The sequence below is a fragment of the Papaver somniferum genome, chromosome 10 (genome assembly GCF_003573695.1).
Source record: "Papaver somniferum cultivar HN1 chromosome 10, ASM357369v1, whole genome shotgun sequence".
Classification (NCBI taxonomy): Eukaryota; Viridiplantae; Streptophyta; class Magnoliopsida; order Ranunculales; family Papaveraceae; genus Papaver; species Papaver somniferum.
The window spans coordinates 148,391,700-148,406,244 of NC_039367.1; positions in this window are offsets into that span (position 1 = coordinate 148,391,700).

A 14,545-nucleotide genomic window follows, 5' to 3' on the forward strand; every position below is an offset into this window, starting at 1 on the left:
CCCGAAGTGTTAGCCACTGATGGCACTCTTCTTCAACAGCAATCTTAACTTCTTCTCTTTTATACCCTGAACTTCAACCTTGGTTATATTGGGAATAGTTTCTCTGATCAACAAAACCTTGGAGAAGAGATACTCTTTAAGTAATGCTTTTGTTGATCACATGATTTTTCTTTGAAGAGTATCGCTTCTCCCTTAATCCATTTATCAAGTATATACTCACCGAGGGAATACTCAAAAGAATAACAAAATTTTAAGTATATACTTGCCTCTTATTCTTTTGCGTGTTTCCGAGGTATAAAATGAGAGGGTGATATTTCACCATTTTGACTTCGCACATAAGCTTTAAACCTTGTTATCTGCCTCGTTGCGTGTTCTTAATTTGAGTTCTCGCCTATGCCTCTTGTGTTGTTCTTGCATTTTGTTACTTATCTTTTTATATTGCCTTATCTTTCCCTTTCTTATCTATTTTATATGTTTCATATTTTATGCGTTACTTTTCGAGGTCTTACGTTGCCTCCTAATTAAGGTCTTATTGTGCCTCATCCTTTTTGAAGGATCTTAATTCGACGAAGTATCAGGCGCTCATTATTCTTTCAAATAATAATCCATCCACCTCGTCTTAACACTTATTATGAACCCCATTTCGCGACAATATGACAGGCCTAGCCATTCCCATGAATGTTAGCCCCATGACATTGCCGTCTTTTTTGGTCACGTAGCTCTCTCATATGGAGGGTTCCATCCCTTTATATTCCCCCTGATTGCCCCTTCTTATCCCCTTCGTCGATACGGCTTGGGTTACGAGGTCACACCCTAAGTGAGGTTTCTTTGGGATCGAGTGCTTTGTAGCCAAGACTTTCCATACAGACATGGCCCGTAACGCTCCAGACGTCCCAGGCACCCACAACTCAACCGAATACGTCGGCGCCTTGGTCGTACTCTGCACTCCTTGCCGAAGGCCATCATAAAAGGTACCCTCAGCGGATAGGTCTTATCATTTCCCCTAGCTTCCTTTCTGAGAGTTTTTCACGACATGCGTTAGATCTTGCCTCTTGCACGTTCATGCGAACTAGGGTGCATGATGTGGACTCTCAGCCTTCCTAGGCAAAGGGTTTAAGTTTCCCTAGAAACCATTTATTTTGTGGGTCTTATTTGCCTCATAATCTGGGGTCTTACTTGCTTGTGTTGTGGTTTTTTTTGTTTTAAATGCCTTATGGATATGAAAATTCGTATCTTTGAATCGGTTCATCAAACTTCAAAATATCATTGCTATTATTTTGTAAATATGATACATTGCCAAATGATAAGTTCATAAATACATTTCTCATCTCTATGATTCTTCCTTGATATCAGCGTTCTTCTTCTAGGCGGATGTGCTCAGACTAGTACTTTTTCAACTCCTTCATCTTCACCTCGTTCCTGATCTTGAACAATGTTGAAAATAAGGGGTGTCTGGCTGACAGTGCATAAACGAACGATCGTACTAAATCTTCTTCTGATAGCCTTCCCCTTAGTTCTTTGCAAATCGTATCCCACCTTGCCACAATACTTCGCAAGCTTTCATTTTCCCTTTGTTTCAACGAAAATAGTTCTGATATTTCTGGTTTACATGGCTCACTTCTCGCACATTTATTCATCATCTCTAGTTCTTCCCGCGTTCCAGATTTTCTCCATGTCGCTGGGTCATTGCTCGTTGCGCCTTTTCTCCTTGTCACCATCAATTGCTGCATACAATATTCCTTTTCCCTTAACTCCCTCCTGCTGCTTTCTATAGCTCTTTTCAGATCTTCTCGTTCATTTTGTTCCCCTCGCCCCTTTCTATCTCGCCAATACTCATGACGTCCTTCAGTTGCCAATTCATTTCCCGAAGCATTTTCCAACCTTTGGGTGTTATATTCTGTTTGTCTTCTTTTTAGGTGATTATTCTTAATCAAGAGTTTCTCGTTTTGCCTTTCTAGCCTTATTCATTCTCTTACCAAATTTTCCTTCCTTCGTCTTTCTGGATTGGTAGAGTTCCTCTTTTAATTGTTTCATTTCCTTGTCTTCGTCGCACGCCTCATTTTCCTTACCGAAATGACCGGGCAATTCAACACTTTTCTCTGCCTCTTGTATCGATACCTTCTTGCGCTTGGAGTTGTTTACCTTTGCTCCGCCTTGCGGGGTTCGTTTTTCCTTGGCACTGGGGGTTTCTTTCTCACTTCTCACTACTTCGGTTCCTTCAGCTATTTTTCCCTTCTTCGTTTTTCCACTTTGCTTTATCTCAATGTGGCCTTCCTTTTCCGGATTTTTCTTGCGATCCCTCTCATTGACAATCACCATCTTGTCTGCCTCCTTCATGCTTTTCTGCGTTGTAATTTGCTCCTCGAAAATCCCAATGGTGAACACCATCAGTTGTTCCACTCTTTTGGCTTCGCATACCCTCCTTTTTTGTTCTATTTTCCTCCTCAGTTTTTCATCATAGTTATGGAGATCCTTTTCAATACAATCTCGCGCATCCTTTAGATTTCCTTTGATCTCGCCTATTGCGCTTGGCATGGGAAACCGTACGGCCTGATGATATGTAGATGCAACCCCTTTTATCCCATGTATCCACGGTCGAACTATGAGATCGTTATAAGTTGGGTCTATATATATCACACAAATAGTAACTTTTGTTTCCAACTCGCCCGCGAAAATATTTACGATTAATTCTCCCTTCGGCTTTGATGCGACCCCCTTGAACCCGTATATATTATATGTTGAAGGTACGAGGTCTAAATCCTTGTACCCGTGGTTCTAAATGCATGATAAAATAGAATATCAACCGAGCTCCCCATATCCACCAGGATTCCGTCTATTGCCCAAATGTTTTCTTTCTTAACTTCGTCATCCTCCCACATTGAGTATTTCCCGAAATTTAAGGTTACGACCAACGTCTTTGTGTGTGAAGCTCCTTCCTCTGGTACGTCCTTTGTTGAGAATGTTATCTCCCTATTTTACCACTCTTCTAATGGCTCCTTCTTCGCCACACTGAATATCTCTTTCCCTTCGAAGTCCCTCCACACTGAATATCTCTTTCCCTTCGAAGTCCCTCTTATACACTCTTTTGAGTATATTATCATGAAAATTTTGAATGCTCTTGGCTGAATGTATTATCGAATTACAATTCAGTTTGTGAGTTCCTAGATCTATTTCGATTTGGTACACGTGTTGATTGTCACGAGGTGGGGGTGGGGGCGGTTGTACATATCCCTCCAGAAAATGAGCGAGCTTCCCCTTTTCCACTAGACGAAGTATAATCCTTCAGATGTTTCGGCAGTCATTCGTATGATGCCCATGAAACCGATGATACCTGCAAAATTCGTGACTCCTAGTACTCGATGGTGGTTCTCTTCCCAGAATTGGTGGGGGTGGAATCTCTTCTATCAGTACTATCGCTTCCCATTAGAGCTGGCAAACAAGCCAAAACCCGCGGGTTTGCCCGGCCCAACCCGTCAAAAACCCGCACCCGGCTCGGCTGGTGTCTAAACAAGACGGGTTAGGGTTGGAGAAATGCCGGACTGTGAGTAAATGGGTTAACCCGTCCCGGACCGTAAATCCTCGGGTTCAGCTTGTTAACCCGTTTAGAGAGTTTCACAAACATGTATCACTGTCATCGAGTGACACCCGTCATCTAATGCCACCATCTAATGACACGAAACCAGAAAGAGAAAAAGAATAACACGGTTTTATTGTTTTCTCCTCCACTTTATCAGTTTATCTCTCTTTTTTTGAGTTACTTTACCAACTTCTTTTTCCTTATTTTCTCCATTGAAGTCGTTCAGAGAAAGAAGAAATTTCAATGGCGGAGGGAGATAGAAAAGGAGAGGAATTCGAGAGAAAAACGGAGTAAAGGATTAACGGATAGGATGTATTTGGTTCTAACAATGATTGAATTAGGGTTTATGTTTCTCCAAAATAGAATTAGGGTTTGTTGTGATTGAATTAGTCACATGAATTCGAAGAATTAAGCTTGTGTGAATTTTTTTCTATGAGTAGGGTTTCATGTTAATTTGATTTCAGGTAGAGGAAGAGAAATAGATGAGCAGTTCAGATAAGAAGAGATGGGGTTCTATTTGAATGGGTTTATGTCAGTGTTACCAGTGAAAATGAAGGAGGAAATGAAGGTTAAGATTGGGTTTGTGTTGGATTAGGATTTGGCAACAGTGTTTTTTTTTTTCTTGAAGGAAAAATGGATGAGTTCTTGTAATGGTTTTGAATGAAAGATGTTGTCGAGATTTGGATGATTGGTGGAGCTTCAGATGGTGTTGTGTGCAGCCGAGATTACCAAGGAGTTCTGGTGATGTTGTGGTTGAATCCGAGAAGCGGAGTTGGAGCTGCAGTAGAGATGGTGGTGTTGTTGAAGGTGATTATCATGGGTTGGTGTTGTTTGGAAGAAAATGGTCAAAGCTAACAGGAATACAGGACCACAAATTAACATTTTTCTTAATTAAACACAAATTACCTTAATTAAGTTTTAATTTTAAGATTAATTAAACAAGTGGGGTAACCCATGAACCCGCAAGCTTTACCCTTTACAGGCGCGGGATGATGAATTGACCACCCGTGAAGATTATCAACCCGCAGGTTTTGGCCCGTGTTAACCCGAACCCGTATAACCCGTAACAAGCCAGCCCCGACCCGCCCGTTTGCCAGCTCTACTTCCCATACCTTCTCCACAGTGGTATTTAGTCTTGGAAGCTTTACATCTTCAAAGGCCGGTGCATTTTGTCTTCTCTCTCCAAACCTAGGTCCTTGATTGCTTCTGTGCTGATATCCTGTGTATTGGCTTCGTGGCTCATAATTCCTTCGTCTTGGCTCCTCATACCTCTGTTGATCGATCCACTCCTGATCTCCGCTTGACACAGCTACAAGTTTCGCCGGGACTGGGGTTGAAGGTTCTCCTTTCTCATATTTCGGATCATCCTCCACGACATGTATTGTCCTCGGTAATGGCCTTGAGTTTCCTTCCTTTGATGGAATTGGGGTTACTTCGCTGACTTGCCTCTTCTTCTATTCCAACACTATATATTCCTCTTGGTATTCCCTTAATTCATTCATTGTCAAGGAGTTCCGGATTATGAATATTTGGGTGTACAACAGGTCGGTCGGGAATAGGGCATTCACGAAGGCTAGGATAAAAAATTTATCGTCAACTCGTCCCGCGAGTTCAGTACACACTGTCCTCCATCTCGTCACTAGTCCTCGCAAACTTTATGTTGGTGTTCGCCTTAGGTTGAACAAGGTCTCGATTCCTGGCCTCAGCAAGTTGTTACTTATGTACGTTGTTAAGAATATTCTCTACAGGTCTTTGAATGACGAAATCGACCTTTCTAGTAGTTCGTCGAACCATGGCAATGCTTCTCCGGTCAAACTAGCCGGGAAATACTTACAGAGTACCGCTTCGTTTCGTCCCCACTGCATCAATGATAAGGTATATTGTTTCAAGTGCTACACAGCACTTTCCGATCCACTGAATATACTTGAAAATGTCGGTAGCACGCACTTCTCAGGAATATCTGCATACATTATCTCGTAGATGAATGGAGATTTATCTGCCTCCTCTATCGCCTCATCCAGCTGTACCCTGCCACCTCTTCGCGAATTGTTTATCAGCGTCCTCATATCTCATAGCTCATTCAAGACCTCTTGGTTCAGGTTTCCTCAATTTCCTTCATGATGGTCGCCTCTCATCACGCTAATCCTTCCCTCCCCACGTCTGATGGATTCCTCGTGTCTACGGTTTACATCATGTTTCCTTTTCTCCTCTCGCCTTATTTCGTCTTCGTTCCTCCTTTCTTCCTCATACCTTCGTCTTTGATCTTCCCATATCGTTTCCTCCATCGTCCTTCTCTGATTTCTTTCTTCACTACTTTCTCTTCGTTGTCTCCTTCGCCGCTCTCCTCCGTCGTCCTCGCGGGCGTACCTCCTCTGTCGTGCCTCTTCTTCTCCTGACGATATCGTGTTTCCTTCCGAGTTCACGGCGTCTTCCGCTGCTTCCTCGTTAAGTTGTCGATTATGTAGTGCCAACATAGCGTTTTGCCTCACCAACCGAGCATGCTGCTCCGCTAGATCCCCGTCTCATTCACGTTCAAGGCGGAGTGTCTCCCTTAGCTGCTCCAGCGTCATGTGTTCCTCATCAATGTTTTCTTCCAACTCTTTATAGGTCATTTCTTCCTCTACAGCGGTGTCCATCTCGGAAGTGTGTACCGAGCCTTCCCTAAAGTCATTTTCATCGATCTGATTATTTCTTCGTTGGTTCGCGCCTTGTCTTTCCCCTGCAATCGACGTTTCTTCCCTTTCCATTTTTCCTCCTCTCTTTGCTTCCAGACGTTTGCTCCTTCTCATGGCTATCAAGTGCCTCGCTCGATCTGGTGTTCTGGCCATCAACTGATCTTTGGTTCAATATCTTCCTACTAATTTCTTATTTTCAATCTTCCGATGCAACAATCAAGGATTAATCTCTTTCCTAGATCTCTAGTCTTGACTACGAATGAATCGTTTAAGATCTTACAAAACCCTAATTTTAAAACAACTCGCCAAAATCTCTAACTTCTACAATTTTAAAGCAACTTCAACCTTTCTCAAACTGTTAGATGAGGATGAATCCCCGATCTAAGTCCCTACTTCTGGACGCCAAAATGTAACTACTGGAAACCCAGTAGTACACCCAAGTAAGAGAAGAAACAGATCTAAGACATGATAAAGGTTTTGGATAAGAAATTCTTTATTGATTAACCATTCAAAGTGGTGAAGAATACAAGTTTTGAGTACAAGGAAACCATAATCTCTCACTTTAAGCAAAGCTCTCCCTCACCAAAGAATCCGCACCTCATACATTGACCAAGGACCCCTATTTATAGACCAACCAACCTTAGTGGTGTACAACTCATTTTTATTTGCCTGGATCTCGTGGAGATGCTTTATACTTCGCCCAGATCATTTTCCATGAAGTTTTCCCCGTTCTTCGCTGACAACTTTGGGTGTTTGTTGGGACAACTGTCTCTTTTCTTGCTCCATAATTCACTTACTTCGCAAGTTATCTTTCTAGCCAAGTAACCTTACTTCGTCAATCTTTTCTTCGTGACTGGTGTCTTGTCGGCTACTCCAACTGATTCTTCGCAGTTTAGATTCCTTATACGAGGTAATTCGTTTTAGGATGCTTCGTGCTTCGTGTTATTAGTTAGTGGCGAGGTAATTCTGACATTTGATTTGACAAGTCCTTGACCGAGATCTTTAAGTGAGATTCTTTAATCCTATTTCGTGCTTTCTTGTGTGACCACGTGGCGAGTCTATTTTGTGTACCTACGTATCTTGTTTTACAACAACCATAAAATGATACATACGAACGGCATGTAATATTCAATTACCAGGCCGAAGAAAAGTATAACAGTGTCGGCTTACAATACCAAATTCTAATTTACACCGCACAAGAACCGACATGAATTAGTTGAAATGAAATTTCTATTCCAACAGAAAAGGTTTCTTCCGATTACTGACCAGGAAAAGTTTTTTCTTTTTAATCCGACAGTGATGAGTTTCGAATTCATGTAAAACTATCCAAATATTAAGCCTTCTTGAGTTCCCTTATCTTAAACACAAAATTGGTTAAAAATATCAAAATCAACAATTTTTGGGTAAAAAAAAATGTAAAATTTGATACTGTTTAAAAATGGACGAGAATATAAATATATCCAGAATGTAAATAGTTTCATCCTACCCATTTTCAAATACTTTTTTTTTTTATTTGCATCAGGATGCATCCAGTTTCATCCTCGTTCTTTTTTAAGTTTAAGCCAGGATGAATCCAGTTTCATTCTTGCTATTTTTTGGGTGTCCATTTCACCCATACTTAATTTTTACTCGTCCATTAAAACCATGTTTTAAAAATATTTGGACAAATGACCCATTTACCGTATTTTAAAAACCCGTTTAATGTTGTGCTTATCTCAGGGTCCCTTTATCACCTTATAGTTGCACTAACTGAAACATATACATCTAATATAAGTGGTTAAGGTCAATCTCATCAGGCCTCATATCGAACACATATGTCATTTAGGAAGATCATCTAAGCAAAAACTATTTTCGCATCTATTTTCCCCAATTGAGGCTCCGCAGAAAAACGAGAACACTACGTTTTTCCTTTGTTTATGTTTTGACACGAGAAACACATTATTTGGAAACCCTATGGCGTCCCTTAGCTCACCGGACGGCCCTGGTGGCTGCTAATAGAACAGAAATTACAAAATAAACACAGTAGCTGGCTTGACAAAATGTCTAGCTAACAAAGAGCAAAAAAGTTGCAAGTCATGTAGTTTTTGAACTTTGCCTTTTATTACTTCGGCGATGTTATCAACCACCCCTGGTTAAGTTCACTCTATATTATAAACTATATACTACAAATAACACATTCATTCCCAACAGTACGCCACCACCCAAATGAATATCTTTTGTTCCAAAAGCAGTTCAATTTGTTTGACTTCAAAATATTGATCTCTCTCTTGTCTTTCCACCTACTCTGTCCATTCTCTATATCTATAAGATAGATTAGTATCCCAACAATCCTTCAACTGTCCTCTCTTTGTCTCTTGATCTCTCATATCTCTGAATATATCTTCTAGGGATACTGCTTCTGTCATATCAAATTAAGTTTTACTTTGCAATCAAAATGTCGTTAGCTTATTCGTACGATGATTGTTTCGATCTAGATCTTGCTCTAACAATGGACATGGAAAGTTACACATCATCTGCTGCTCAGAATCTATCTTCTACTACTGCTGCTGCTAAAACGGATACTACTTCCGCAATCGTATCCAATCTGCCTACAGTTGCTATGGTGGAGACATGTTCAGTTTGTATGGGTGAATCAGAAACCAGTACTAAAGAAGGCAAACGACTGCCGTGTAATCATGTGTATCACTTGGATTGTATATCAAAGTGGATCTCTCGTTCTAATAATTCTTGCCCCCTTTGTCGTACGCTTATCACCGTCTAATTCAGCTGATTATTATCTTCATCCATGAATCCATGTGTTGATGTTCAATGTAATTGTTACTATTTTCTATAATCAATTATTCTTGGCTTGCTCATCTCTTTTTTCTCATTTCAATTGTTGTACCTAATACATATCATTTGTTTACAAAAGCGAGAACATTACAAGCATTGGTCTAACTATAGACCATAGAAATGAACATGATTTTGCTTAATTAAATAGCATGTCATCCGCCTAAACACAAATGATGGTCACTTCCTACAGGGCTAGCCCCGGCAAGTGAATCCTTGCTTGGGGTCTACTTTTCTTTAAGATATTGATAAAAGTTTCTCGATATATGAGGGAGCAATATTTTGAGAAGCTATTATTTCTGTGTGATCTTATCCTCCCAAGCTCCCACATAATAAATGTATCTGAAAGTTTTCTCTTAAACCAACTTAGTCAAACTAGAAATTTTCCACCTCCGGGCCACCGTATGTTAACCTGATCAAGGGAGTTATAATTTTTTGTCGGAAGTTGAGTGATATTTTTAAGGGCCATCAAACTCCAATTCCATTTAGGATTTCCGTAATCAAACTATTGACCTCAAGTGACAGAGGTAAGCCCCTGGCTATAGCCTTGCCCAAGTTGGATAGGGAGTCGGAAGTTAATGCTGCATGGGTGGCATTTGTGGAGTTGGCTTCGGGTAACCTTAATGGCGGGTCCTGACTTCCTGATAACTACTATTTGGACATGATGTAAAATGGCGAGCTTTAAATAGGCAAACTAAACGTAATTTTAAGGATCAGCCTTGCGAAAGTGCTTCACATTTCACAATGATAAGTAACCTATAGCAGATATTGGGTATGGGTAAAGAACTCTTTCTCATTTTCTGAAGTATGAGTAAAATTGATAAGATTTGGACCCAAAAGAGACCCGTTTGTGCAACAAAACTTATTACCACGAGATCATACGTAACCATGGCTTACTGATTAGTATCCATTTAGTCACACTTAGTAAATTGTACCTGTTGCTAAGCATGATCGTATGACGTGATCCAGTTTGCGTCATACAAAAACTCAATGATTAAAGCTGTTGGAGACGCATAGTTGGTGCAGATGCAACTATTACTTTTTATCATGTTTGGATCTAACTAAGAACGTGCGATTCATAAAAAATTCAGTATTTTATGAAAAAAGGGACAAGCAAAACATGTTCCCAACAACCCAATACTGGTTGTAAAGATGAAATAAAAAAAGAGAGGAGGCTTTCTGCTTTCGTACTTTACGTAGTATCATTCTCCAACGACTCGCCTTGAAATGTTTTAGATTATAAATTAGGCAGCATAATGGCCTAAAACACCCTTAAATCACGCTTGTGCAGGAGTCATCTGAACAATGACCCCTTAAAAGATGCAAATGATGCTAGAAATTTAGTTGTTATCAATTACAGCATCCTAATTACATGTCAAAATACTCAAAGAAAAACCATCAACCGTTGTAGTATGAAGACATCGATAGAACTTTGTGCATTTAACAGAGATAATGGGTTGAACTAAGTTCCTTCTGTGATCCTTACAAAGCCTGGCATCTCATTCTCTCCGTACGGTCACCAAATTGTAAAAGGCAGGAGATCCCAAAATGAATTGTCCCTGCTATGTTATTACTTGTCGATAACCTACTTTCCGAAAAAGAAAAAGAAAAAAGTTATTTTTTGTCTTGTGATATTAGCTAACACTAAATTAGTTAATGTCAATGACATGAATTTGAAATTAGCTAACACTAAATCTTTTAAGGATCAAAAACTGATTTTACGAAGAATAAAGAGCAAATTAAAAAAATTTGAAAAGCAAAAGAATAATAATTACACAGTAAAATCTTTGTCCCATTTGTTCAAATTCAAATGTGAAAACACGAACCTAATACAACTTGCACTGAATCAAGAATTAATAGAAGATTAAGAAGATCTGAAAAGGTAATTTCTAACGGAAAAGATCTGAAAATCTTTGTCTCTTTTTTTTTTATTGATCAGAAAAATAATAGGTGATTTCTAACGGAAAAAGAATAGGCAAATGATTTGTCATGAATAGTACTGGTATCCAAAAATAATCCAAATTACTGATCAAATAGACTAATTCGCTCATATTTAATTTGCATTATTTGGAGACCGGGGCTAAGTCCTAAGTTGCTGAGTTCCAAGATTGGTCAATAATTATTGACTGCAGCACATTTATGTCTTGGATTATTGACTATACGTCCATATCATAGATTTTATTTGCGATTTTATATGGAAAGGGAGAGGAAGGTTGACAAAATCGGATATCTAAATTACTAAGATGCAACATGTCGCCCTTTGAAGTTCTAACGATAGAATTCCAAGATTCATCAAGTTGCGCCAGAAACACAAAAATAAAGCAAGAGGGGCTCACGTCTATGAATTGATGTTTTCACCAATAGTGGCATTGCTCTTATTGTACACATGCTTGAACTTGACAACTAATTTAACTTTTGGTTAATGGATTTGGAAAGTGACTTCTTGATACATCGAAGATAACTACTCTCTTTGTTTTTTTGGAATGACCAAAGTTAATCTTGATATATAAATATAGATTTCAAGATAATATCTAAAGAACTTACACTCATGCTCTTATTGTACCCATTATTATATAGAAAATTTTCAAAAAAGATAATGTTTGGAAGAGGATAAACAAGTAAGACTGAAACTGAGTGGAGTGATTCTAGTCGAAGTCGTAGTTTTGATAAGATTTTCTTTAGATTGCTAAGCTAAATAGCTAATGATAAAAATAATATATTTTGGCTAAGTTGGGGTTGGCCGGTTTGGGTTGATGCAGTGCACCCTTTTCTGTCTATCATGCATATCTTTCCAACTTTCAACCAGCATTGATGTATGTACGTAGGCACGCACTATGTCTACATGCCAAGCATATTCCACAAATGGTTAAATCCTTGCGAGACTCTTTTTTGACCGATACAAATGATATATCACTGGGGGATTCTGAATTGGTTTTATGGCCCTTCCTTTCTTTTGTTTTTAAGCAAAATTATATAGTCTATGATATACTTTCAAGTTTCAATGATCCAAAAGACTAATTAAGGAGTAAGGAGGTTTCAAACTTGACCAACTCAAAACCCGTAGATTGCCTATGATAAGTATTATCCGTGAATTAAATGACAAGCTAGGAACCGATCAAAGTCAATAGCTAGGAAAAAGAGCATTTTGGCATGGAACACGTAAGGAACTTGCTATAGGGACATGTTGTCCCCTACCATAAACCCTCCATAAACAAGAAAGACTGTAATTAGAAAATTTAATTTAATTTAGTGTAGTTTCTAAGGTATGTCAAGAGGCCTTTGATGCTTTTTGCTTATCCGTGGAACACTTTCCCTTTTAGTTTCTTCTTTGTGCTTTGGCTAGGGTCGTTTTACCCTCTGTATTTGCTTGCGCTTAGCTTAATACAATTCCTTTTGATCGATAACAAGAAAAAATAATAATGTTGTCACAAACAAGATTTTCTGATTTATGAAATTATTTTGTTTTATATGAATTTAGCAATCACCGTCAAATTTACTAACTGTGATAGCAGATTTGGGAGTTTTAGCATGACTTGTGTTAGAATACAAGTTACAAACGAAAGATGAAAGAGGTTATTGTCACGAAAAACCACTTCTAATAAATTCGGTAAAACGTATGCACGTATAATTCATAATTCACTATAAGTGATATAAGTTGTACATATCATTGTAGAATATTATTGTTTGCACAAAATTGGTTAAAACGATCAAAATCAACAATTCCTGGGTGAAATGGACAGTTAGATTTTGATACTGTTTAAATGGACAAAAATGTAAAAATAGGCAGGATGTAATCAGTTTCATCTTTACTATTTTTTATTTTTTTTTTTGCCATTTCACTCAAACTATTTTTTACTCGTTCATTTGAACCGTGATTTAAAAATATTTACAAAAATGATCCATTTTCCGTATTGTTTGGGGGTCACGCTTTTCAAATGGAGTAGGAAAAAATTAGCTGTACGTTTGACATAATCTAAATGTCATTTTCAAATTTTCAAACTAACAGAACTTAAACAAATTGCGAGTAATACTTCAGTATTAATCATTAACAACTCATTAGCAAGAAACCAAACATAGGATGAGCAAATTTTCTTGATTTTTAGGGATACCGGATGTCATCCATGACGACTATGATGAGATTCAATTTTCCCGATTCACACTCAAGAGTTTTAGAAGATTCTTTCGACCTCGATTTAGTACTTGAAGATCCGGCCCAAGTTGGTACTATATCAACAACAACAGCTACTAATGATAATTTGAAAGATCACGAAGATATTGAGTCGCTTTCAAATAAGCTAATGGTAGACATGATGCCAGTGGTATTGATAGAGAATGATAATAGCAGTAATCATCTGAGTTGGATGGTTTGCATGGACCGGTTTCCGGTTGGAACTAGAGCAAAGTCTTTACCATGTAATCATATTTTTCATGATCATTGTATTTTAGCTTGGTTAGGACAACACAATTCTTGTCCTCTATGTCGATCCGAAATTGTTACAAACGGTGGAGAAGCTAACCATTGAAGTCAATTGATACATAGAATCGGGCAAAGGCCATATATCAGGTAGTAATACTGTCTTGATTTTCCTCTTCATCTTATTCAAAGAACGAACCTATAATATATTTGAGTTTGTAATTTGATCAACAAAGTATAATCAGTTTGAGTTCGGATTGGGTTCTCAGGGTTTTCCTGTTCCAATTTTCTATTGCCGTTTTTTGTTAGATCAAAGCAATATTGAAGCAGTACAATATCAATTATTTCGTGCCGTGCCGGTACTGCAACCGACGGTCTGCATTTTAGCATTTTTGCGTTTCAACAGGCACATCTATTTTTTTATGAAGAAAATGTCAAAAGGGATACCCCTTTTATCAACACTGTTGTCATAGGGAGGGGGATAATGGATCAAGGGAGTGGAAAAATCAGGGTCAACTCATCAAGCTGAAACGAGTCGGAATTATATTGATCGGACAAATTTACCCCGGATTATTCCACAAACATTCTTTCTGACAAAATTTACTCTGGATTATTTATTACATTCCTTCTAGCAAAATTTCCATCTTTTTCAATCTTCATCCCAACTCTAACCGTGAAAAACAAACCCTAAAAATATTTTTTAAAATTTATTGAACACTTTCAGCTAAATATCTTCAAGTGTTATTCAAGGTTTATCTTGTCATCTAATAATCTTAATTATCATGCATCAAAATCTGCAAATTCTATTATTATACCAACTAAGTTCATAACGTACATTCTTTAAGGTTAAGATATACTAATAATCAGGTAAGGGTCTCTAAGAGCTTCAACCTTAGAGAATACTCATTGAGCAGAAACATTATACGTGCAGACAAATTGGGGGCAGAGAGTTTGATTTCAACGGTTCAATAAAAACTCCTGGGATTTTTTTAAATTTCATTGACTATGGAAAATGAAAAACCAACGTACTAGAAAAACCATGGAAGTAAA